At 44.0% G+C, this 27,319-nt stretch overlaps 1 long non-coding RNA gene across 50 annotated transcripts in view; it reads right to left on the bottom strand.

The window, feature by feature from the left end:
• Nucleotides 1–27,319, bottom strand: part of LOC307185334 — a 3,778,167-nt gene that overhangs the window by 1,499,176 nt on the left and 2,251,672 nt on the right. Inside the window, exon 7 of one of the 50 annotated variants that reach the window (XR_013827987.1) lies at nucleotides 24,445–24,530. The exons of the other annotated variants lie outside the window; for them this stretch is intronic. This is a non-coding gene — a long non-coding RNA (uncharacterized lncRNA). The remainder of the gene's footprint in view (nucleotides 1–24,444; nucleotides 24,531–27,319) is intronic. 50 annotated transcript variants of the gene reach the window in all.

Below are 27,319 nucleotides of genomic sequence, written 5' to 3'. Positions count from 1 at the left end.
ACCAGGAAGAGGAAATAACCAAAGGTTCAGCGTGCCGTACCGGAACCAGATTAGGGCCTGAAGCCATCCTGCGGTGTTGCGGCCAGCTCAAAAGAAAGCCAGTTGAAGAAAGGAGCTCAGGGGCACTGTAATTCACAAACCTGCAGAGTTATAAATGACAGCTATCGTCCAAAAATAGACTGAAGTAAGGCTGCCAAGAGGACTTGAAAGCGGGGCAGAATTGCAGGAAACCGATTTCAGGAGGTAGACTGGAATTGCATTGAAAGCATAGGAAAAGAGGCAGAACGTCCACAATGATGCACTTGGCCAAAAAGGGCGTATGCGTTTTTTCCTGAATATATTCAGGAAAAAACGCATACGCCCTTTTTGGCCAACCAAGCAAGCTTGCAAAGGAAATCTGCACTACAATGAAGTCTCACTTCCCCCCGGTCAAAAGGGCCATCTGAAAAAAGTGTAAAATCCAGAAAGGCAGGACAGGCCATGGAGAACTGGGAGCCTTGTTATGCTGATGGGCGGGATGTAAATTGCCAACAACCACTCGGGAGAAGTGTATGGTGTTTCCTGAAACATCTAAAAAACAAAGCAACAGAACCTAGGGCACTTCCACTTATGGTCCTATAGCTTAGGGAAATTAAAATCAAAAAGACACAGCCACCCCAAAGTTTGGGACGCCTCTGTTTACAAGAACCTCGTTTACAGTACAAGTTCAACATCACAGAAAGTGAAAAATGGATAAAGAACTTGTGGTACTTACGTACAATGCAGTATCACTCAGCAATGAAATCTATGTCATCAGGCCCGTAGCAGCATAATGAGTGGATTCAGGTACGATGATTCTAACTGAAATAAGTCACACAGAAAAAGAAACATCATAAGATATCACTAATACACGGAATGTAAACTTGGCTACACAGGAACTGCATTCCAAAACAGAACAGGGTCTCAAATTTAGAAAACCAACTTATGCTTGCTTAAGGGTAAAGGTGAGTTGGGGTGCTGCATAAAACCAGAGATTGAAATGAGCACAGATAAAGTTCCTTAAGCCAAATATGGAATAGACAAGAGCTACTCCTTGCTCAACGAAATGGACTCAACACCCCATATTAAACGCCTAAGAATGTACCTGACTAGTAAGTATCTTAAAACCTATGGATTGTTATGTCTCCGAAAGAGAATCAAGCATGTGTACAGGGGCATAAACGCAGCAGTGATAGGATTGGAGAGGTTCGGTGAGCAAATGAAGACCCTTTGAAGTCATATTGCATGGTACCCATTCCACGGGTTTCAACTACCCAGGTTTAAGGTATTCTTCCTTCAGCTAAAACATGCATGTGGAACCTAGAGTATGATCAACCATGTGATCGGGAGACGTGTTCAAATATGTCTCAGTTTTCCTCCCCTGGTACTCGGGTGCAACATTCCAGACGCTTTACTAACACTCTCCCCACTTGGAGAGTCAGTCCCTTTAACCTCCTGTTTGGCCCAGTTTGCAATTTCTGCGGAAGATGAACAGGAATAGCGAGAACCAATGAGAGGCTATCTGGAGGTGTCTGGACGGGCAAATTTAACTCTCATTTCCCACCAGGAAGAGGAATTAACCAAAGGCTCAGCATGCCGGGCCGGAACCAGATTAGGGCCTGAAGCCATCCTGCGGTGTTGCGGCCAGGTCACAAGAAAGCGAGTTGAAGAAAGGAGCTCAGGGGCACTGTAATTCACAAACCTGCAGAGTTATAAATGACAGCTATCGTCCAAAAATAGACTGAAGTAAGGCTGCCAAGAGGACTTGAAAGCGGGGCAGAATTGCAGGAAACCGATTTCAGGAGGTAGACTAGAATTGCATTGAAAGCATAGGAAAAGAGGCAGAACGTCCACAATGATGCACTTGGCCAAAAAGGGCGTATGCGTTTTTTCCTGAATATATTCAGGAAAAAACGCATACGCCCTTTTTGGCCAACCAAGCAAGCTTGCAAAGGAAATCTTCACTACAATGAAGTCTCACTTCCCCCCGGTCAAAAGGGCCATCTGAAAAAAGTGTAAAATCCAGAAAGGCAGGACAGGCCATGGAGAACTGGGAGCCTTGTTATGCTGATGGGCGGGATGTAAATTGCCAACAGACACTGGGGAGAAGTGTATGGTGTTTCCTGAAACATCTAAAAAACAAAGCAACAGAGCCTAGGGCACTGCCACTTATGGTCCTATAGCTTAGGGAAATTAAAATCAAAAAGACACAGCCACCCCAAAGTTTGGGACGCCTCTGTTTACAAGAACCTCGTTTACAGTACAAGTTCAACATCGCAGAAAGTGAAAAATGGATAAAGAAGTTGTGGTATTTACTTACAAAGCAATATCACTCAGCAATGAAATCTATGTCATCAGGCCCTTAGCATCACAATGAGTGGATTCAGGTATGATGATTCTAACTGAAATAAGTCACACAGAAAAAGAAACATCATAAGATATCAGTAATACACGGAATGTAAACTTGGCTACACAGGAACTGAATTACAGAACAGAACAGGGTCTCAAATTTAGAAAACCAACTTATGCTTGCTTAAGGGTAAAGGTGAGTTGGGGTGCTGCATAAAACCAGAGATTGAAATGAGCACAGATAAAGTTCCTTAAGTCAAATATGGAATAGACAAGAGCTACTCCTTGCTCAACGAAATGGACTCAACTCCGCATATTAAACGCCTAAGAATGTACCTGACTAGTAAGTATCTTAAAACCTATGGATTGCTATGTCTCCGAAAGAGAATCAAGCATGTGTACAGGGGAATAAACACAGCAGTGATAGGATTGGAGAGGTTTGGTGAGCAAATGAAGACCCTTTGAAGTCATATTGCATGGTACCCATTACACGGGTCTCAACTCTCCAGGTTTAAGGTATTCTTCCTTCAGCTAAAACATGCATGTGGAACCCAAGTATGATCAACCATGTGAACGGGAGATGTGTTCAAATATGTCTCAGTTTTCCTCCCCTGGTACTCGGGTGCAACATTCCAGACGCTTTACTAACACTCTCCCCACTTGGAGAGTCAGTGCCTTTAACCTCCTGTTTGGCCCAGTTTGCAATTTCTGCGGAAGATGAACAGGAATAGCGAGAACCAATGAGAGGCTAGCTGGAGGTGTCTGGACGGGCAAATTTAACTCTCATTTCCCACCAGGAAGAGGAAATAACCAAAGGCTCAGCGTGCCGTACCGGAACCAGATTAGGGCCTGAAGCCATCCTGCGGTGTTGCGGCCAGCTCAAAAGAAAGCGAGTTGAAGAAAGGAGCTCAGGGGCACTGTAATTCACAAACCTGCAGAGTTATAAATGACAGCTATCGTCCAAAAATAGACTGAAGTAAGGCTGCCAAGAGGACTTGAAAGCGGGGCAGAATTGCAGGAAACCGATTTCAGGAGGTAGACTGGAATTGCATTGAAAGCATAGGAAAAGAGGCAGAACGTCCACAATGATGCACTTGGCCAAAAAGGGCGTAGGCGTTTTTTCCTGAATATATTCAGGAAAAAACGCATACGCCCTTTTTGGCCAACCAAGCAAGCTTGCAAAGGAAATCTGCACTACAATGAAGTCTCACTTCCCCCCGGTCAAAAGGGCCATCTGAAAAAAGTGTAAAATCCAGAAAGGCAGGACAGGCCATGGAGAACTGGGAGCCTTGTTATGCTGATGGGCGGGATGTAAATTGCCAACAACCACTCGGGAGAAGTGTATGGTGTTTCCTGAAACATCTAAAAAACAAAGCAACAGAACCTAGGGCACTTCCACTTATGGTCCTATAGCTTAGGGAAATTAAAATCAAAAAGACACAGCCACCCCAAAGTTTGGAATGGCTCTGTTTACAAGAACCTCGTTTACAGTACAAGTTCAACATCGCAGAAAGTGAAAAATGGATAAAGAAGTTGTGGTATTTACTTACAAAGCAATATCACTCAGCAATGAAATCTGTGTCATCAGGCCCTTAGCAGCACAATGAGTGGATTCAGGTATGATGATTCTAACTGAAGTAAGTCACACAGAAAAAGAAACATCATAAGATATCAGTAATACACGGAATGTAAACTTGGCTACACAGGAACTGAATTACAGAACAGAACAGGGTCTCAAATTTAGAAAACCAACTTATGCTTGCTTAAGGGTAAAGGTGAGTTGGGGTGCTGCATAAAACCAGAGATTGAAATGAGCACAGATAAAGTTCCTTAAGCCAAATATGGAATAGACAAGAGCTACTCCTTGCTCAACGAAATGGACTCAACACCGCATATTAAACGCCTAAGAATGTACCTGACTAGTAAGTATCTTAAAACCTACGGATTGCTATGTCTCTGAAAGAGAATCAAGCATGTGTACAGGGGCATAAACGCAGCAGTGATAGGATTGGAGAGGTTCGGTGAGCAAATGAAGACCCTTTGAAGTCATATTGCATGGTACCCATTACACGGGTCTTAACTCTCCAGGTTTAAGGTATTCTTCCTTCAGCTAAAACATGCATGTGGAACCCAAGTATGATCAACCATGTGAACGGGAGACGTGTTCAAATATGTCTCAGTTTTCCTCCCCTGGTACTCGGGTGCAACATTCCAGACGCTTTACTAACACTCTCCCCACTTGGAGAGTCAGCGCCTTTAACCTCCTGTTTGGCCCAGTTTGCAATTTCTGCGGAAGATGAACAGGAATAGCGAGAACCAATGAGAGGCTAGCTGGAGGTGTCTGGACGGGCAAATTTAACTCTCATTTCCCACCAGGAAGAGGAAATAACCAAAGGTTCAGCGTGCCGTACCGGAACCAGATTAGGGCCTGAAGCCATCCTGCGGTGTTGCGGCCAGGTCACAAGAAAGCGAGTTGAAGAAAGGAGCTCAGGGGCACTGTAATTCACAAACCTGCAGAGTTATAAATGACAGCTATCGTCCAAAAATAGACTGAAGTAAGGCCGCCAAGAGGACTTGAAAGCAGGGCAGAATTGCAGGAAACCGATTTCAGGAGGTAGACTGGAATTGCATTGAAAGCATAGGAAAAGAGGCAGAACGTCCACAATGATGCACTTGGCCAAAAAGGGCGTATGCGTTTTTTCCTGAATATATTCAGGAAAAAACGCATACGCCCTTTTTGGCCAACCAAGCAAGCTTGCAAAGGAAATCTGCACTACAATGAAGTCTCACTTCCCCCCGGTCAAAAGGGCCATCTGAAAAAAGTGTAAAATCCAGAAAGGCAGGACAGGCCATGGAGAACTGGGAGCCTTGTTATGCTGATGGGCGGGATGTAAATTGCCAACAACCACTCGGGAGAAGTGTATGGTGTTTCCTGAAACATCTAAAAAACAAAGCAACAGAACCTAGGGCACTTCCACTTATGGTCCTATAGCTTAGGGAAATTAAAATCAAAAAGACACAGCCACCCCAAAGTTTGGGACGCCTCCGTTTACAAGAACCTCGTTTACAGTACAAGTTCAACATCACAGAAAGTGAAAAATGGATAAAGAACTTGTGGTACTTACGTACAATGCAGTATCACTCAGCAATGAAATCTATGTCATCAGGCCCGTAGCAGCATAATGAGTGGATTCAGGTACGATGATTCTAACTGAAATAAGTCACACAGAAAAAGAAACATCATAAGATATCACTAATTCACGGAATGTAAACTTGGCTACACAGGAACTGCATTCCAAAACAGAACAGGGTCTCAAATTTAGAAACCCAACTTATGCTTGCTTAAGGGGAAAGGTGAGTTGGGGTGCTGCATAAAACCAGAGATTGAAATGAGCACAGATAAAGTTCCTTAAGCCAAATATGGAATAGACAAGAGCTACTCCTTGCTCAACGAAATGGACTCAACACCCCATATTAAACGCCTAAGAATGTACCTGACTAGTAAGTATCTTAAAACCTATGGATTGCTATGTCTCCGAAAGAGAATCAAGCATGTGTACAGGGGCATAAACGCAGCAGTGATAGGATTGGAGAGGTTCGGTGAGCAAATGAAGACCCTTTGAAGTCATATTGCATGGTACCCATTCCACGGGTTTCAACTACCCAGGTTTAAGGTATTCTTCCTTCAGCTAAAACATGCATGTGGAACCTAGAGTATGATCAACCATGTGATCGGGAGACGTGTTCAAATATGTCTCAGTTTTCCTCCCCTGGTACTCGGGTGCAACATTCCAGACGCTTTACTAACACTCTCCCCATTTGGAGAGTCAGTCCCTTTAACCTCCTGTTTGGCCCAGTTTGCAATTTCTGCGGAAGATGAACAGGAATAGCGAGAACCAATGAGAGGCTAGCTGGAGGTGTCTGGACGGGCAAATTTAACTCTCATTTCCCACCAGGAAGAGGAATTAACCAAAGGCTCAGCATGCCGGCCCGGAACCAGATTAGGGCCTGAAGCCATCCTGCGGTGTTGCGGCCAGGTCACAAGAAAGCGAGTTGAAGAAAGGAGCTCAGGGGCACTGTAATTCACAAACCTGCAGAGTTATAAATGACAGCTATCGTCCAAAAATAGACTGAAGTAAGGCTGCCAAGAGGACTTGAAAGCGGGGCAGAATTGCAGGAAACCGATTTCAGGAGGTAGACTGGAATTGCATTGAAAGCATAGGAAAAGAGGCAGAACGTCCACAATGATGCACTTGGCCAAAAAGGGCGTATGCGTTTTTTCCTGAATATATTCAGGAAAAAACGCATACGCCCTTTTTGGCCAACCAAGCAAGCTTGCAAAGGAAATCTGCACTACAATGAAGTCTCACTTCCCCCCGGTCAAAAGGGCCATCTGAAAAAAGTGTAAAATCCAGAAAGGCAACAGGCCATTGAGAACTGGGAGCCTTGTTATGCTGAAGGGCGGGATGTAAATTGCCAACAGACACTTGGGAGAAGTGTATGGTGTTTCCTGAAACATCTAAAAAACAAAGCAACAGAGCCTAGGGCACTTCCACTTATGGTCCTATAGCTTAGGGAAATTAAAATCAAAAAGACACAGCTCCCCAAAGTTTGGAATGGCTCTGTTTACAAGAACCTCGTTTACAGTACAAGTTCAACATCGCAGAAAGTGAAAAATGGATAAAAAAGTTGTGGTATTCACTTACAAAGCAATATCACTCAGCAATGAAATCTATGTCATCAGGCCCTTAGCAGCACAATGAGTGGATTCAGGTATGATGATTCTAACTGAAATAAGTCACACAGAAAAAGAAACATCATAAGATATCAGCAATACACGGAATGTAAACTTGGCTACACAGGAACTGAATTACAGAACAGAACAGGGTCTCAAATTTAGAAAACCAACTTATGCTTGCTTAAGGGTAAAGGTGAGTTGGGGTGCTGCATAAAACCAGAGATTGAAATGAGCACAGATAAAGTTCCTTAAGCCAAATATGGAATAGACAAGAGCTACTCCTTGCTCAACGAAATGGACTCAACACCGCATATTAAACGCCTAAGAATGTACCTGACAAGTAAGTATCTTAAAACCTATAGATTGCTATCTCTCCGAAAGAGAATCAAGCATGTGTACAGGGGCATAAACGCAGCAGTGATAGGATTGGAGAGGTTCGGTGAGCAAATGAAGACCCTTTGAAGTCATATTGCATGGTACCTATTACACGGGTCTCAACTCTCCAGGTTTAAGGTATTCTTCCTTCAGCTAAAACATGCATGTGGAACCCAAGTATGATCAACCATGTGAACGGGAGACGTGTTCAAATATGTCTCAGTTTTCCTCCCCTGGAACTCGGGTGCAACATTCCAGACGCTTTACTAACACTCTCCTGACTTGGAGAGTCAGTCCCTTTAACCTCCTGTTTGGCCCAGTTTGCAATTTCTGCGGAAGATGAACAGGAATAACGAGAACCAATGAGAGGCTAGCTGGAGGTGTCTGGACGGGCAAATTTAACTCTCATTTCCCACCAGGAAGAGGAATTAACCAAAGGCTCAACATGCCGGGCCGGAACCAGATTAGGGCCTGAAGCCATCCTGCGGTGTTGCGGCCAGCTCAAAAGAAAGCGAGTTGAAGAAAGGAGCTCAGGGACACTGTAATTCACAAACCTGCAGAGTTATAAATGACAGCTATCGTCCAAAAATAGACTGAAGTAAGGCTGCCAAGAGGACTTGAAAGCGGGGCAGAATTGCAGGAAACCGATTTCAGGAGGTAGACTGGAATTGCATTGAAAGCATAGGAAAAGAGGCAGAACGTCCACAATGATGCACTTGGCCAAAAAGGGCGTATGCGTTTTTTCCTGAATATATTCAGGAAAAAATGCATACGCCCTTTTTGGCCAACCAAGCAAGCTTGCAAAGGAAATCTGCACTACAATGAAGTCTCACTTCCCCCCCGGTCAAAAGGGCCATCTGAAAAAAGTGTAAAATCCAGAAAGGCAGGACAGGCCATGGAGAAGTGGGAGCCTTGTTATGCTGATGGGCGGGATGTAAATTGCCAACAGACACTCGGGAGAAGTGTATGGTGTTTCCTGAAACATCTAAAAAACAAAGCAACAGAGCCTAGGGCACTGCCACTTATGGTCCTATAGCTTAGGGAAATTAAAATCAAAAAGACACAGCCACCCCAAAGTTTGGGACGCCTCTGTTTACAAGAACCTCGTTTACAGTACAAGTTCAACATCGCAGAAAGTGAAAAATGGATAAAGAAGTTGCGGTATTTACTTACAAAGCAATATCACTCAGCAATGAAATCTGTGTCATCAGGCCCTTAGCAGCACAATGAGTGGATTCAGGTATGATGATTCTAACTGAAATAAGTCACACAGAAAAAGAAACATCATAAGATATCAGCAATACACGGAATGTAAACTTGGCTACACAGGAACTGAATTACAGAACAGAACAGGGTCTCAAATTTAGAAAACCAACTTATGCTTGCTTAAGGGTAAAGGTGAGTTGGGGTGCTGCATAAAACCAGAGATTGAAATGAGCACAGATAAAGTTCCTTAAGCCAAATATGGAATAGACAAGAGCTACTCCTTGCTCAACGAAATGGACTCAACACCGCATATTAAACGCCTAAGAATGTACCTGACAAGTAAGTATCTTAAAACCTATAGATTGCTATCTCTCCGAAAGAGAATCAAGCATGTGTACAGGGGCATAAACGCAGCAGTGATAGGATTGGAGAGGTTCGGTGAGCAAATGAAGACCCTTTGAAGTCATATTGCATGGTACCTATTACACGGGTCTCAACTCTCCAGGTTTAAGGTATTCTTCCTTCAGCTAAAACATGCATGTGGAACCCAAGTATGATCAACCATGTGAACGGGAGACGTGTTCAAATATGTCTCAGTTTTCCTCCCCTGGTACTCGGGTGCAACATTCCAGACGCTTTACTAACTCTCTCCTGACTTGGAGAGTCAGTCCCTTTAACCTCCTGTTTGGCCCAGTTTGCAATTTCTGCGGAAGATGAACAGGAATAGCGAGAACCAATGAGAGGCTAGCTGGAGGTGTCTGGACGGGCAAATTTAACTCTCATTTCCCACCAGGAAGAGGAATTAACCAAAGGCTCAACATGCCGGGCCGGAACCAGATTAGGGCCTGAAGCCATCCTGCGGTGTTGCGGCCAGCTCAAAAGAAAGCGAGTTGAAGAAAGGAGCTCAGGGACACTGTAATTCACAAACCTGCAGAGTTATAAATGACAGCTATCGTCCAAAAATAGACTGAAGTAAGGCTGCCAAGAGGACTTGAAAGCGGGGCAGAATTGCAGGAAACCGATTTCAGGAGGTAGACTGGAATTGCATTGAAAGCATAGGAAAAGAGGCAGAACGTCCACAATGATGCACTTGGCCAAAAAGGGCGTATGCGTTTTTTCCTGAATATATTCAGGAAAAAATGCATACGCCCTTTTTGGCCAACCAAGCAAGCTTGCAAAGGAAATCTGCACTACAATGAAGTCTCACTTCCCCCCGGTCAAAAGGGCCATCTGAAAAAAGTGTAAAATCCAGAAAGGCAGGACAGGCCATGGAGAAGTGGGAGCCTTGTTATGCTGATGGGCGGGATGTAAATTGCCAACAGACACTCGGGAGAAGTGTATGGTGTTTCCTGAAACATCTAAAAAACAAAGCAACAGAGCCTAGGGCACTGCCACTTATGGTCCTATAGCTTAGGGAAATTAAAATCAAAAAGACACAGCCACCCCAAAGTTTGGGACGCCTCTGTTTACAAGAACCTCGTTTACAGTACAAGTTCAACATCGCAGAAAGTGAAAAATGGATAAAGAAGTTGTGGTATTTACTTACAAAGCAATATCACTCAGCAATGAAATCTATGTCATCAGGCCCTTAGCATCACAATGAGTGGATTCAGGTATGATGATTCTAACTGAAATAAGTCACACAGAAAAAGAAACATCATAAGATATCAGTAATACACGGAATGTAAACTTGGCTACATAGGAACTGAATTACAGAACAGAACAGGGTCTCAAATTTAGAAAACCAACTTATGCTTGCTTAAGGGTAAAGGTGAGTTGGGGTGCTGCATAAAACCAGAGATTGAAATGAGCACAGATAAAGTTCCTTAAGTCAAATATGGAATAGACAAGAGCTACTCCTTGCTCAACGAAATGGACTCAACACCGCATATTAAACGCCTAAGAATGTACCTGACTAGTAAGTATCTTAAAACCTATGGATTGCTATGTCTCCGAAAGAGAATCAAGCATGTGTACAGGGGCATAAACGCAGCAGTGATAGGATTGGAGAGGTTCGGTGAGCAAATGAAGACCCTTTGAAATCATATTGCATGGTACCCATTACACGGGTCTCAACTCTCCAGGTTTAAGGTATTCTTCCTTCAGCTAAAACATGCATGTGGAACCCAAGTATGATCAACCATGTGAACGGGAGACGTGTTCAAATATGTCTCAGTTTTCCTCCCCTGGTACTCGGGTGCAACATTCCAGACGCTTTACTAACACTCTCCCCACTTGGAGAGTCAGCGCCTTTAACCTCCTGTTTGGCCCAGTTTGCAATTTCTGCGGAAGATGAACAGGAATAGCGAGAACCAATGAGAGGCTAGCTGGAGGTGTCTGGACGGGCAAATTTAACTCTCATTTCCCACCAGGAAGAGGAAATAACCAAAGGCTCAGCGTGCCGTACCGGAACCAGATTAGGGCCTGAAGCCATCCTGCGGTGTTGCGGCCAGCTCAAAAGAAAGCGAGTTGAAGAAAGGAGCTCAGGGGCACTGTAATTCACAAACCTGCAGAGTTATAAATGACAGCTATCGTCCAAAAATAGACTGAAGTAAAGCTGCCAAGAGGACTTGAAAGCGGGGCAGAATTGCACGAAACCGATTTCAGGAGGTAGACTGGAATTGCATTGAAAGCATAGGAAAAGAGGCAGAACGTCCACAATGATGCACTTGGCCAAAAAGGGCGTATGAGTTTTTTCCTGAATATATTCAGGAAAAAAACGCATACGCCCTTTTTGGCCAACCAAGCAAGCTTGCAAAGGAAATCTGCACTACAATGAAGTCTCACTTCCCCCCGGTCAAAAGGGCCATCTGAAAAAAGTGTAAAATCCAGAAAGGCAGGACAGGCCATGGAGAACTGGGAGCCTTGTTATGCTGATGGGCGGGATGTAAATTGCCAACAACCACTCGGGAGAAGTGTATGATGTTTCCTGAAACATCTAAAAAACAAAGCAACAGAACCTAGGGCACTTCCACTTATGGTCCTATAGCTTAGGGAAATTAAAATCAAAAAGACACAGCCACCCCAATGTTTGGAACGGCTCTGTTTACAAGAACCTCGTTTACAGTACAAGTTCAACATTGCAGAAAGTGAAAAATGGATAAAGAAGTTGTGGTACTTACCTACAATGCAGTATCCCTCAGCAATGAAATCTATGTCATCAGGCCCGTAGCAGCATAATGAGTGGATTCAGGTACGATGATTCTAACTGAAATAAGTCACACAGAAAAAGAAACATCATAAGATATCAGTAATACACGGAATGTAAACTTGGCTACACAGGAACTGAATTACAGAACAGAACAGGGTCTCAAATTTAGAAAACCAACTTATGCTTGCTTAAGGGTAAAGGTGAGTTGGGGTGCTGCATAAAACCAGAGATTGAAATGAGCACAGATAAAGTTCCTTAAGTCAAATATGGAATAGACAAGAGCTACTCCTTGCTCAACAAAATGGACTCAACACCGCATATTAAACGCCTAAGAATGTACCTGACTAGTAAGTATCGTAAAACCTATGGATTGCTATGTCTCTGAAAGAGAATCAAGCATGTGTACAGGGGCATAAACGCAGCAGTGATAGGATTGGAGAGGTTCGGTGAGCAAATGAAGACCCTTTGAAGTCATATTGCATGGTACCCATTCCACGGGTTTCAACTACCCAGGTTTAAGGTATTCTTCCTTCAGCTAAAACATGCATGTGGAACCTAGAGTATGATCAACCATGTGATGGGGAGACGTGTTCAAATATGTCTCAGTTTTCCTCCCCTGGTACTCGGGTGCAACATTCCAGACGCTTTACTAACACTCTCCCCACTTGGAGAGTCAGTCCCTTTAACCTCCTGTTTGGCCCAGTTTGCAATTTCTGCGGAAGATGAACAGGAATAGCGAGAACCAATGAGAGGCTAGCTGGAGGTGTCTGGACGGGCAAATTTAACTCTCATTTCCCACCAGGAAGAGGAATTAACCAAAGGCTCAGCATGCCGGGCCGGAACCAGATTAGGGCCTGAAGCCATCCTGCGGTGTTGCGGCCAGGTCACAAGAAAGCGAGTTGAAGAAAGGAGCTCAGGGGCACTGTAATTCACAAACCTGCAGAGTTATAAATGACAGCTATCGTCCAAAAATAGACTGAAGTAAGGCTGCCAAGAGGACTTGAAAGCGGGGCAGAATTGCAGGAAACCGATTTCAGGAGGTAGACTGGAATTGCATTGAAAGCATAGGAAAAGAGGCAGAACGTCCACAATGATGCGCTTGGCCAAAAAGGGCCTATGCGTTTTTTCCTGAATATATTCAGGAAAAAACGCATAGGCCCTTTTTGGCCAACCAAGCAAGCTTGCAAAGGAAATCTGCACTACAATGAAGTCTCACTTCCCCCCGGTCAAAAGGGCCATCTGAAAAAAGTGTAAAATCCAGAAAGGCAGGACAGGCCATGGAGAACTGGGAGCCTTGTTATGCTGATGGGCGGGATGTAAATTGCCAACAACCACTCGGGAGAAGTGTATGGTGTTTCCTGAAACATCTAAAAAACAAAGCAACAGAGCCTAGGGCACTTCCACTTATGGTCCTATAGCTTAGGGAAATTAAAATCAAAAAGACACAGCCACCCCAAAGTTTGGGACGCCTCCGTTTACAAGAACCTCGTTTACCGTACAAGTTCAATATCACAGAAAGTGAAAAATGGATAAAGAACTTGTGGTACTTACGTACAATGCAGTATCACTCAGCAATGAAATCTATGTCATCAGGCCCATAGCAGCATAATGAGTGGATTCAGGTACGATGATTCTAACTGAAATAAGTCACACAGAAAAAGAAACATCATAAGATATCACTAATACACGGAATGTAAACTTGGCTACAGAGGAACTGCATTCCAAAACAGAACAGGGTCTGAAATTTAGAAACCCAACTTATGCTTGCTTAAGGGGAAAGGTGAGTTGGGGTGCTGCATAAAACCAGAGATTGAAATGAGCACAGATAAAGTTCCTTAAGCCAAATATGGAATAGACAAGAGCTACTCCTTGCTCAACGAAATGGACTCAACACCCCATATTAAACGCCTAAGAATGTACCTGACTAGTAAGTATCTTAAAACCTATGGATTGCTATGTCTACAAAAGAGAATCAAGCGTGTGTACAGGGGCATAAACGCAGCAGTGATAGGATTGGAGAGGTTCGGTGAGCAAATGAAGACCCTTTGAAGTCATATTGCATGGTACCCATTCCACGGGTTTCAACTACCCAGGTTTAAGGTATTCTTCCTTCAGCTAAAACATGCATGTGGAACCTAGAGTATGATCAACCATGTGATCGGGAGACGTGTTCAAATATGTCTCAGTTTTCCTCCCCTGGTACTCGGGTGCAACATTCCAGATGCTTTACTAACACTCTCCCCACTTGGAGAGTCAGTCCCTTTAACCTCCTGTTTGGCCCAGTTTGCAATTTCTGCGGAAGATGAACAGGAATAGCGAGAACCAATGAGAGGCTAGCTGGAGGTGTCTGGACGGGCAAATTTAACTCTCATTTCCCACCACGAAGAGGAATTAACCAAAGGCTCCGCATGCCGGGCCGGAACCAGATTAGGGCCTGAAGCCATCCTGCGGTGTTGCGGCCAGGTCACAAGAAAGCGAGTTGAAGAAAGGAGCTCAGGGGCACTGTAATTCACAAACCTGCAGAGTTATAAATGACAGCTATCGTCCAAAAATAGACTGAAGTAAGGCTGCCAAGAGGACTTGAAAGCGGGGCAGAATTGCAGGAAACCGATTTCAGGAGGTAGACTGGAATTGCATTGAAAGCATAGGAAAAGAGGCAGAACGTCCACAATGATGCACTTGGCCAAAAAGGGCGTATGCGTTTTTTCCTGAATATATTCAGGAAAAAACGCATACGCCCTTTTTGGCCAACCAAGCAAGCTTGCAAAGGAAATCTGCACTACAATGAAGTCTCACTTCCCCCCGGTCAAAAGGGCCATCTGAAAAAAGTGTAAAATCCAGAAAGGCAGGACAGGCCATGGAGAACTGGGAGCCTTGTTATGCTGATGGGCGGGATGTAAATTGCCAACAGACACTCAGGAGAAGTGTATGGTGTTTCCTGAAACATCTAAAAAACAAAGCAACAGAGCCTAGGGCACTGTCACTTATGGTCCTATAGCTTAGGGAAATTAAAATCAAAAAGACACAGCCACCCCAAAGTTTGGGACGCCTCTGTTTACAAGAACCTCGTTTACAGTACCAGTTCAACATCGCAGAAAGTGAAAAATGGATAAAGAAGTTGTGGTATTTACTTACAAAGCAATATCACTCAGCAATGAAATCTGTGTCATCAGGCCCTTAGCAGCACAATGAGTGGATTCAGGTATGATGATTCTAACTGAAATAAGTCACACAGAAAAAGAAACATCATAAGATATCAGTAATACACGGAATGTAAACTTGGCTACATAGGAACTGAATTACAGAACAGAACAGGGTCTCAAATTTAGAAAACCAACTTATGCTTGCTTAAGGGTAAAGGTGAGTTGGGGTGCTGCATAAAACCAGAGATTGAAATGAGCACAGATAAAGTTCCTTAAGTCAAATATGGAATAGACAAGAGCTACTCCTTGCTCAACGAAATGGACTCAACACCCCATATTAAACGCCTAAGAATGTACCTGACTAGTAAGTATCTTAAAACCTATGGATTGCTATGTCTCCGAAAGAGAATCAAGCATGTGTACAGGGGCATAAACGCAGCAGTGATAGGATTGGAGAGGTTCGGTGAGCAAATGAAGACCCTTTGAAATCATATTGCATGGTACCCATTCCACGGGTCTCAACTCTCCAGGTTTAAGGTATTCTTCCTTCAGCTAAAACATGCATGTGGAACCCAAGTATGATCAACCATGTGAACAGGAGACGTGTTCAAATATGTCTCAGTTTTCCTCCCCTGGTACTCGGGTGCAACATTCCAGACGCTTTACTAACACTCTCCCCACTTGGAGAGTCAGCGCCTTTAACCTCCAGTTTGGCCCAGTTTGCAATTTCTGCGGAAGATGAACAGGAATAGCGAGAACCAATGAGAGGCTAGCTGGAGGTGTCTGGACGGGCAAATTTAACTCTCATTTCCCACCAGGAAGAGAAAATAACCAAAGGCTCAGCGTGCCGTACCGGAACCAGATTAGGGCCTGAAGCCATCCTGCGGTGTTGCGGCCAGCTCAAAAGAAACCGAGTTCAAGAAAGGAGCTCAGGGGCACTGTAATTCACAAACCTGCAGAGTTATAAATGACAGCTATCGTCCAAAAATAGACTGAAGTAAGGTTGCCAAGAGGACTTGAAAGCGGGGCAGAATTGCAGGCAACCGATTTCAGGAGTTAGACTGGAATTGCATTGAAAGCATAGGAAAAGAGGCAGAACGTCCACAATGATGCACTTGGCCGAAAAGGGCGTATGAGTTTTTTCCTGAATATATTCAGGAAAAAACGCATATGCCCTTTTTGGCCAACCAAGCAAGCTTGCAAAGGAAATCTGCACTACAATGAAGTCTCACTTCCCCCCGGTCAAAAGGGCCATCTGAAAAAAGTGTAAAATCCAGAAAGGCAGGACAGGCCATGGAGAACTGGGAGCCTTGTTATGCTGATGGGTGGGATGTAAATTGCCAACAACCACTCGGGAGAAGTGTATGGTGTTTCCTGAAACATCTAAAAAACAAAGCAACAGAACCTAGGGCACTTCCACTTATGGTCCTATAGCTTAGGGAAATTAAAATCAAAAAGACACAGCCACCCCAAAGTTTGGAATGGCTCTGTTTACAAGAACCTCGTTTACAGTACAAGTTCAACATCGCAGAAAGTGAAAAATGGATAAAGAAGTTGTGGTATTTACTTACAAAGCAATATCACTCAGCAATGAAATCTGTGTCATCAGGCCCTTAGCAGCACAATGAGTGGATTCAGGTATGATGATTCTAACTGAAGTAAGTCACACAGAAAAAGAAACATCATAAGATATCAGTAATACACGGAATGTAAACTTGGCTACACAGGAACTGAATTACAGAACAGAACAGGGTCTCAAATTTAGAAAACCAACTTATGCTTGCTTAAGGGTAAAGGTGAGTTGGGGTGCTGCATAAAACCAGAGATTGAAATGAGCACAGATAAAGTTCCTTAAGTCAAATATGGAATAGACAAGAGCTACTCCTTGCTCAACGAAATGGACTCAACACCGCATATTAAACACCTAAGAATGTACCTGACTAGTAAGTATCTTAAAACCTATGGATTGCTATGTCTCCGAAAGAGAATCAAGCATGTGTACAGGGGCATAAACGCAGCAGTGATAGGATTGGAGAGGTTCGGTGAGCAAATGAAGACCCTTTGAAGTCATATTGCATGGTACCCATTCCACGGGTTTCAACTACCCAGGTTTAAGGTATTCTTCCTTCAGCTAAAACATGCATGTGGAACCTAGAGTATGATCAACCATGTGATCGGGAGACGTGTTCAAATATGTCTCAGTTTTCCTCCCCTAGTACTCGGGTGCAACATTCCAGACGCTTTACTAACACTCTCCCCACTTGGAGAGTCAGTCCCTTTAACCTCCTGTTTGGCCCAGTTTGCAATTTCTGCGGAAGATGAACAGGAATAGCGAGAACCAATGAGAGGCTAGCTGGAGGTGTCTGGACGGGCAAATTTAACTCTCATTTCCCACCAGGAAGAGGAATTAACCAAAGGCTCAGCATGCCGGGCCGGAACCAGATTAGGGCCTGAAGCCATCCTGCGGTGTTGCGGCCAGGTCACAAGAAAGCGAGTTGAAGAAAGGAGCTCAGGGGCACTGTAATTCACAAACCTGCAGAGTTATAAATGACAGCTATCGTCCAAAAATAGACTGAAGTAAGGCTGCCAAGAGGACTTGAAAGCGGGGCAGAATTGCAGGAAACCGATTTCACGAGGTAGACTGGAATTGCATTGAAAGCATAGGAAAAGAGGCAGAACGTCCACAATGATGCACTTGGCCAAAAAGGGCGTATGCGTTTTTTCCTGAATATATTCAGGAAAAAACGCATACGCCCTTTTTGGCCAACCAAGCAAGCTTGCAAAGGAAATCTGCACTACAATGAAGTCTCACTTCCCCCCGGTCAAAAGGGCCATCTGAAAACAGTGTAAAATCCAGAAAGGCAGGACAGGCCATGGAGAACTGGGAGCCTTGTTATGCTGATGGGCGGGATGTAAATTGCCAACAACCACTCGGGAGAAGTGTATGGTGTTTCCTGAAACATCTAAAAAACAAAGCAACAGAGCCTAGGGCACTTCCACTTATGGTCCTATAGCTTAGGGAAATTAAAATCAAAAAGACACAGCCACCCCAAAGTTTGGGACGCCTCCGTTTACAAGAACCTCGTTTACCGTACAAGTTCAATATCACAGAAAGTGAAAAATGGATAAAGAACTTGTGGTACTTACGTACAATGCAGTATCACTCAGCAATGAAATCTATGTCATCAGGCCTGTAGCAGCATAATGAGTGGATTCAGGTACGATGATTCTAACTGAAATAAGTCACACAGAAAAAGAAACATCATAAGATATCACTAATACACGGAATGTAAACTTGGCTACACAGGAACTGCATTCCAAAACAGAACAGGGTCTCAAATTTAGAAAACCAACTTATGCTTGCTTAAGGGGAAAGGTGAGTTGGGGTGCTGCATAAAACCAGAGATTGAAATGAGCACAGATAAAGTTCCTTAAGCCAAATATGGAATAGACAAGAGCTACTCCTTGCTCAACGAAATGGACTCAACACCGCATATTAAACGCCTAAGAATGTACCTGACTAGTAAGTATCTTAAAACCTATGGATTGCTATGTCTCCGAAAGAGAATCAAGCATGTGTACAGGGGCATAAACGCAGCAGTGATAGGATTGGAGAGGTTCGGTGAGCAAATGAAGACCCTTTGAAGTCATATTGCATGGTACCCATTACACGGGTCTCAACTCTCCAGGTTTAAGGTATTCTTCCTTCAGCTAAAACATGCATGTGGAACCCAAGTATGATCAACCATGTGAACGGGAGACGTGTTCAAATATGTCTCAGTTTTCCTCCCCTGGTACTCGGGTGCAACATTCCAGACGCTTTACTAACACTCTCCCCACTTGGAGAGTCAGCGCCTTTAAACTCCTGTTTGGCCCAGTTTGCAATTTCTGCGGAAGATGAACAGGAATAGCGAGAACCAATGAGAGGCTAGCTGGAGGTGTCTGGACTGGCAAATTTAACTCTCATTTCCCACCAGGAAGAGGAAATAACCAAAGGCTCAGCGTGCCGTACCGGAACCAGATTAGGGCCTGAAGCCATCCTGCGGTGTTGCGGCCAGCTCAAAAGAAAGCGAGTTGAAGAAAGGAGCTCAGGGGCACTGTAATTCACAAACCTGCAGAGTTATAAATGACAGCTATCGTCCAAAAATATACTGAAGTAAGGCTGCCAAGAGGACTTGAAAGCGGGGCAGAATTGCAGGAAACCGATTTCAGGAGGTAGACTGGAATTGCATTGAAAGCATAGGAAAAGAGGCAGAACGTCCACAATGATGCACTTGGCCAAAAAGGGCGTATGCGTTTTTTCCTGAATATATTCAGGAAAAAACGCATACGCCCTTTTTGGCCAACCAAGCAAGCTTGCAAAGGAAATCTGCACTACAATGAAGTCTCACTTCCCCCCGGTCAAAAGGGCCATCTGAAAAAAGTGTAAAATCCAGAAAGGCAGGACAGGCCATGGAGAACTGGGAGCCTTGTTATGCTGATGGGCGGGATGTAAATTGCCAACAGACACTCGGGAGAAGTGTATGGTGTTTCCTGAAACATCTAAAAAACAAAGCAACAGAGCCTAGGGCACTGTCACTTATGGTCCTATAGCTTAGGGAAATTAAAATCAAAAAGACACAGCCACCCCAAAGTTTGGGACACCTCTGTTTACAAGAACCTCGTTTACAGTACCAGTTCAACATCGCAGAAAGTGAAAAATGGATAAAGAAGTTGTGGTATTTACTTACAAAGCAATATCACTCAGCAATGAAATCTATGTCATCAGGCCCTTAGCATCACAATGAGTGGATTCAGGTATGATGATTCTAACTGAAATAAGTCACACAGAAAAAGAAACATCATAAGATATCAGTAATACACGGAATATAAACTTGGCTACATAGGAACTGAATTACAGAACAGAACAGGGTCTCAAATTTAGAAAACCAACTTATGCTTGCTTAAGGGTAAAGGTAAGTTGGGGTGCTGCATAAAACCAGAGATTGAAATGAGCACAGATAAAGTTCCTTAAGTCAAATATGGAATAGACAAGAGCTACTCCTTGCTCAACGAAATGGACTCAACACCGCATATTAAACGCCTAAGAATGTACCTGACTAGTAAGTATCTTAAAACCTATGGATTGCTATGTCTCCGAAAGAGAATCAAGCATGTGTACAGGGGCATAAACGCAGCAGTGATAGGATTGGAGAGGTTCGGTGAGCAAATGAAGACCCTTTGAAATCATATTGCATGGTACCCATTACACGGGTCTCAACTCTCCAGGTTTAAGGTATTCTTCCTTCAGCTAAAACATGCATGTGGAACCCAAGTATGATCAACCATGTGAACGGGAGACGTGTTCAAATATGTCTCAGTTTTCCTCCCCTGGTACTCGGGTGCAACATTCCAGACGCTTTACTAACACTCTCCCCACTTGGAGAGTCAGCGCCTTTAACCTCCTGTTTGGCCCAGTTTGCAATTTCTGCGCAAGATGAACAGGAATAGCGAGAACCAATGAGAGGCTAGCTGGAGGTGTCTGGACGGGCAAATTTAACTCTCATTTCCCACCAGGAAGAGGAAATAACCAAAGGCTCAGCGTGCCGTACCGGAACCAGATTAGGGCCTGAAGCCATCCTGCGGTGTTGCGGCCAGCTCAAAAGAAAGCGAGTTGAAGAAAGGAGCTCAGGGGCACTGTAATTCACAAACCTGCAGAGTTATAAATGACAGCTATCGTCCAAAAATCGACTGAAGTAAGGTTGCCAAGAGGACTTGAAAGCGGGGCAGAATTGCAGGAAACCGATTTCAGGAGGTAGACTGGAATTGCATTGAAAGCATAGGAAAAGAGGCAGAACGTCCACAATGATGCACTTGGCCGAAAAGGGCGTATGAGTTTTTTCCTGAATATATTCAGGAAAAAACGCATACGCCCTTTTTGGCCAACCAAGCAAGCTTGCAAAGGAAATCTGCACTACAATGAAGTCTCACTTCCCCCCGGTCAAAAGGGCCATCTGAAAAAAGTGTAAAATCCAGAAAGGCAGGACAGGCCATGGAGAACTGGGAGCCTTGTTATGCTGATGGGTGGGATGTAAATTGCCAACAACCACTCGGGAGAAGTGTATGGTGTTTCCTGAAACATCTAAAAAACAAAGCAACAGAACCTAGGGCACTTCCACTTATGGTCCTATAGCTTAGGGAAATTAAAATCAAAAAGACACAGCCACCCCAAAGTTTGGAACGGCTCTGTTTACAAGAACCTCGTTTACAGTACAAGTTCAACATCGCAGAAAGTGAAAAATGGATAAAGAACTTGTGGTACTTACGTACAATGCAGTATCACTCAGCAATGAAATCTATGTCATCAGGCCCTTAGTAGCATAATGAGTAGATTCAGGTACGATGATTCTAACTGAAATAAGTCACACAGAAAAAGAAACATCATAAGATATCACTAATACACGGAATGTAAACTTGGCTACACAGGAACTGCATTCAAAAACAGAACAGGGTCTCAAATTTAGAAAACCAACTTATGCTTGCTTAAGGGGAAAGGTGAGTTGGGGTGCTGCATAAAACCAGAGATTGAAATGAGCACAGATAAATTTCCTTAAGCCAAATATGGAATAGACAAGAGCTACTCCTTGCTCAACGAAATGGACTCAAAACCCCATATTAAACCCCTAAGAATGTACCTGACTAGTAAGTATCTTAAAACCTATGGATTGCTATGTCTCCAAAAGAGAATCAAGGGTGTGTACAGGGGAATAAACGCAGCAGTGATAGGATTGGAGAGGTTCGGTGAGCAAATGAAGACCCTTTGAAGTCATATTGCATGGTACCCATTCCACGGGTTTCAACTACCCAGGTTTTAGGTATTCTTCCTTCAGCTAAAACATGCATGTGGAACCCAGAGTATGATCAACCGTGTGAACGGGAGACGTGTTCAAATATGTCTCAGTTTTCCTCCCCTGGTACTCGGGTGCAACATTCCAGACGCTTTACTAACACTCTCCCGACTTGGAGAGTCAGTCCCTTTAACCTCCTGTTTGGCCCAGTTTGCAATTTCTGCGGAAGATGAACAGGAATAGCGAGAACCAATGAGAGGCTAGCTGGAGGTGTCTGGACGGGCAAATTTAACTCTCATTTCCCACCAGGAAGAGGAATTAACCAAAGGCTCAGCATGCCGGGCCGGAACCAGATTAGGGCCTGAAGCCATCCTGCGGTGTTGCGGCCAGGTCACAAGAAAGCGAGTTGAAGAAAGGAGCTCAGGGGCACTGTAATTCACAAACCTGCAAAGTTATAAATGACAGCTATCGTCGAAAAATAGACTGAAGTAAGGCTGCCAAGAGGACTTGAAAGCGGGGCAGAATTGCAGGAAACCGATTTCAGGAGGTAGACTGGAATTGCATTGCAAGCATAGGAAAAGAGGCAGAACGTCCACAATGATGCACTTGGCCAAAAAGGGCGTATGCGTTTTTTCCTGAATATATTCAGGAAAAAACGCATACGCCCTTTTTGGCCAACCAAGCAAGCTTGCAAAGGAAATCTGCACTACAATGAAGTCTCACTTCCCCCCGGTCAAAAGGGCCATCTGAAAACAGTGTAAAATCCAGAAAGGCAGGACAGGCCATGGAGAACTGGGAGCCTTGTTATGCTGATGGGCGGGATGTAAATTGCCAACAACCACTCGGGAGAAGTGTATGGTGTTTCCTGAAACATCTAAAAAACAAAGCAACAGAGCCTAGGGCACTTCCACTTATGGTCCTATAGCTTAGGGAAATTAAAATCAAAAAGACACAGCCACCCCAAAGTTTGGGACGCCTCCGTTTACAAGAACCTCGTTTACCGTACAAGTTCAATATCACAGAAAGTGAAAAATGGATAAAGAACTTGTGGTACTTACGTACAATGCAGTATCACTCAGCAATGAAATCTATGTCATCAGGCCTGTAGCAGCATAATGAGTGGATTCAGGTACGATGATTCTAACTGAAATAAGTCACACAGAAAAAGAAACATCATAAGATATCACTAATACACGGAATGTAAACTTGGCTACACAGGAACTGCATTCCAAAACAGAACAGGGTCTCAAATTTAGAAAACCAACTTATGCTTGCTTAAGGGGAAAGGTGAGTTGGGGTGCTGCATAAAACCAGAGATTGAAATGAGCACAGATAAAGTTCCTTAAGCCAAATATGGAATAGACAAGAGCTACTCCTTGCTCAACGAAATGGACTCAACACCGCATATTAAACGCCTAAGAATGTACCTGACTAGTAAGTATCTTAAAACCTATGGATTGCTATGTCTCCGAAAGAGAATCAAGCATGTGTACAGGGGCATAAACGCAGCAGTGATAGGATTGGAGAGGTTCGGTGAGCAAATGAAGACCCTTTGAAGTCATATTGCATGGTACCCATTACACGGGTCTCAACTCTCCAGGTTTAAGGTATTCTTCCTTCAGCTAAAACATGCATGTGGAACCCAAGTATGATCAACCATGTGAACGGGAGACGTGTTCAAATATGTCTCAGTTTTCCTCCCCTGGTACTCGGGTGCAACATTCCTGACGCTTTACTAACACTCTCCCCACTTGGAGAGTCAGCGCCTTTAAACTCCTGTTTGGTCCAGTTTGCAATTTCTGCGGAAGATGAACAGGAATAGCGAGAACCAATGAGAGGCTAGCTGGAGGTGTCTGGACTGGCAAATTTAACTCTCATTTCCCACCAGGAAGAGGAAATAACCAAAGGCTCAGCGTGCCGTACCGGAATCAGATTAGGGCCTGAAGCCATCCTGCGGTGTTGCGGCCAGCTCAAAAGAAAGCGAGTTGAAGAAAGGAGCTCAGGGGCACTGTAATTCACAAACCTGCAGAGTTATAAATGACAGCTATCGTCCAAAAATAGACTGAAGTAAGGCTGCCAAGAGGACTTGAAAGTGGGGCAGAATTGCAGGAAACCGATTTCAGGAGGTAGACTGGAATTGCATTGAAAGCATAGGAAAAGAGGCAGAACGTCCACAATGATGCACTTGGCCAAAAAGGGCGTATGCGTTTTTTCCTGAATATATTCAGGAAAAAACGCATACGCCCTTTTTGGCCAACCAAGCAAGCTTGCAAAGGAAATCTGCACTACAATGAAGTCTCACTTCCCCCCGGTCAAAAGGGCCATCTGAAAAAAGTGTAAAATCCAGAAAGGCAGGACAGGCCATGGAGAACTGGGAGCCTTGTTATGCTGATGGGCGGGATGTAAATTGCCAACAGACACTCGGGAGAAGTGTATGGTGTTTCCTGAAACATCTAAAAAACAAAGCAACACAGCCTAGGGCACTTCCACTTATGGTCCTATAGCTTAGGGAAATTAAAATCAAAAAGACACAGCCACCCCAAAGTTTGGGACGCCTCCGTTTACAAGAACCTCGTTTACCGTACAAGTTCAATATCACAGAAAGTGAAAAATGGATAAACAACTTGTGGTACTTACGTACAATGCAGTATCACTCAGCAATGAAATCTCTGTCATCAGGCCCGTAGCAGCATAATGAGTGGATTCAGGTACGATGATTCTAACTGAAATAAGTCACACAGAAAAAGAAACATCATAAGATATCAGTAATACACGGAATGTAAACTTGGCTACACAGGAACTGCATTCCAAAACAGAACAGGGTCTCAAATTTAGAAAACCAACTTATGCTTGCTTAAGGGGAAAGGTGAGTTGGGGTGCTGCATAAAACCAGAGATTGAAATGAGCACAGATAAAGTTCCTTAAGCCAAATATGGAATAGACAAGAGCTACTCCTTGCTCAACGAAATGGACTCAACACCGCATATTAAACGCCTAAGAATGTACCTGACTAGTAAGTATCTTAAAACCTATGGATTGCTATGTCTCCGAAAGAGAATCAAGCGTGTGTACAGGGGCATAAACGCAGCAGTGATAGGATTGGAGAGGTTCGGTGAGCAAATGAAGACCCTTTGAAGTCATATTGCATGGTACCCATTCCACGGGTCTCAACTCTCCAGGTTTAAGGTATTCTTCCTTCAGCTAAAACATGCATGTGGAACCCAGAGTATAATCAACCATGTGAACGGGAGACGTGTTCAATTATGTCTCAGTTTTCCTCCCCTGGTACTCAGGTGCAACATTCCAGACGCTTTACTAACACTCTCCCGACTTGGAGAGTCAGTCCCTTTAACCTCCTGTTTGGCCCAGTTTGCAATTCCTGCGGAATATGAACAGGAATAGCGAGAACCAATGAGAGACTAGCTGGAGGTGTCTGGACGGGCAAATTTAACTCTCATTTCCCAACAGGAAGAGGAAATAACCAAAGGCTCAGCGTGCCGTACCTTAACCAGATTAGGGCCTGAAGCCATCCTGCGGTGTTGCGGCCAGGTCACAAGAAAGCGAGTTGAAGAAAGGAGCTCAGGGGCACTGTAATTCACAAACCTGCAGAGTTATAAATGACAGCTATCGTCCAAAAATAGACTGAAGTAAGGCTGCCAAGAGGACTTGAAAGCGGGGCAGAATTGCAGGAAACCGATTTCAGGAGGTAGACTGGAATTGCATTGAAAGCATAGGAAAAGAGGCAGAACGTCCACAATGATGCACTTGGCCAAAAAGGGCGTATGCGTTTTTTCCTGAATATATTCAGGAAAAAACGCATATGCACTTTTTGGCCAACGAAGCAAGCTTGCAAAGGAAATCTGCACTACAATGAAGTCTCACTTCCCCCCGGTCAAAAGGGCCATCTGAAAAAAGTGTAAAATCCAGAAAGGCAGGACAGGCCATGGAGAACTGGGAGCCTTGTTATGCTGATGGGCGGGATGTAAATTGCCAACAGACACTCGGGAGAAGTGTATGGTGTTTCCTGAAACATCTAAAAAACAAAGCAACAGAGCCTAGGGCACTGCCACTTATGGTCCTATAGCTTAGGGAAATTAAAATCAAAAAGACACAGCCACCCCAAAGTTTGGGACGCCTCTGTTTACAAGATACTCGTTTACAGTACAAGTTCAACATCGCAGAAAGTGAAAAATGGATAAAGAAGTTGTGGTATTTACTTACAAAGCAATATCACTCAGCAATGAAATCTATGTCATCAGGCCCTTAGCATCACAATGAGTGGATTCAGGTATGATGATTCTAACTGAAATAAGTCACACAGAAAAAGAAACATCATAAGATATCAGTAATACACGGAATGTAAACTTGGCTACATAGGAACTGAATTACAGAACAGAACAGGGTCTCAAATTTAGAAAAGCAACTTATGCTTGCTTAAGGGGAAAGGTGAGTTGGGGTGCTGCATAAAACCAGAGATTGAAATGAGCACAGATAAAGTTCCTTAAGTTAAATATGGAATAGACAAGAGCTACTCCTTGCTCAACGAAATGGACTCAACACCGCATATTAAACGCCTAAGAATGTACCTGACTAGTAAGTATCTTAAAACCTATGGATTGCTATGTCTCCGAAAGAGAATCAAGCATGTGTACAGGGGCATAAACGCAGCAGTGATAGGATTGGAGAGGTTCGGTGAGCAAATGAAGACCCTTTGAAATCATATTGCATGGTACCCATTACACGGGTCTCAACTCTCCAGGTTTAAGGTATTCTTCCTTCAGCTAAAACATGCATGTGGAACCCAAGTATGATCAACCATGTGAACGGGAGACGTGTTCAAATATGTCTCAGTTTTCCTCCCCTGGTACTCGGGTGCAACATTCCAGACGCTTTACTAACACTCTCCCCACTTGGAGAGTCAGCGCCTTTAACCTCCTGTTTGGCCCAGTTTGCAATTTCTGCGGAAGATGAACAGGAATAGCGAGAACCAATGAGAGGCTAGCTGGAGGTGTCTGGACGGGCAAATTTAACTCTCATTTCCCACCAGGAAGAGGAAATAACCAAAGGCTCAGCGTGCCGTACCGGAACCAGATTAGGGCCTGAAGCCATCCTGCGGTGTTGCGGCCAGCTCAAAAGAAAGCGAGTTGAAGAAAGGAGCTCAGGGGCACTGTAATTCACAAACCTGCAGAGTTATAAATGACAGCTATCGTCCAAAAATAGACTGAAGTAAGGTTGCCAAGAGGACTTGAAAGCGGGGCAGAATTGCAGGAAACCGATTTCAGGAGGTAGACTGGAATTGCATTGAAAGCATAGGAAAAGAGGCAGAACGTCCACAATGATGCACTTGGCCGAAAAGGGCGTATGCGTTTTTTCCTGAATATATTCAGGAAAAAACGCATACGCCCTTTTTGGCCAACCAAGCAAGCTTGCAAAGGAAATCTGCACTACAATGAAGTCTCACATCCCCCCGGTCAAAAGGGCCATCTGAAAAAAGTGTAAAATCCAGAAAGGC

This window comes from Stenella coeruleoalba (genome assembly GCF_951394435.1).
Source record: "Stenella coeruleoalba genome assembly, chromosome: 4".
Lineage (NCBI taxonomy): Eukaryota > Metazoa > Chordata > Mammalia > Artiodactyla > Delphinidae > Stenella > Stenella coeruleoalba.
The sequence above is the reverse complement of the archived record's forward strand: the minus strand, read 5'-3'. Positions and strand labels throughout refer to the sequence as shown.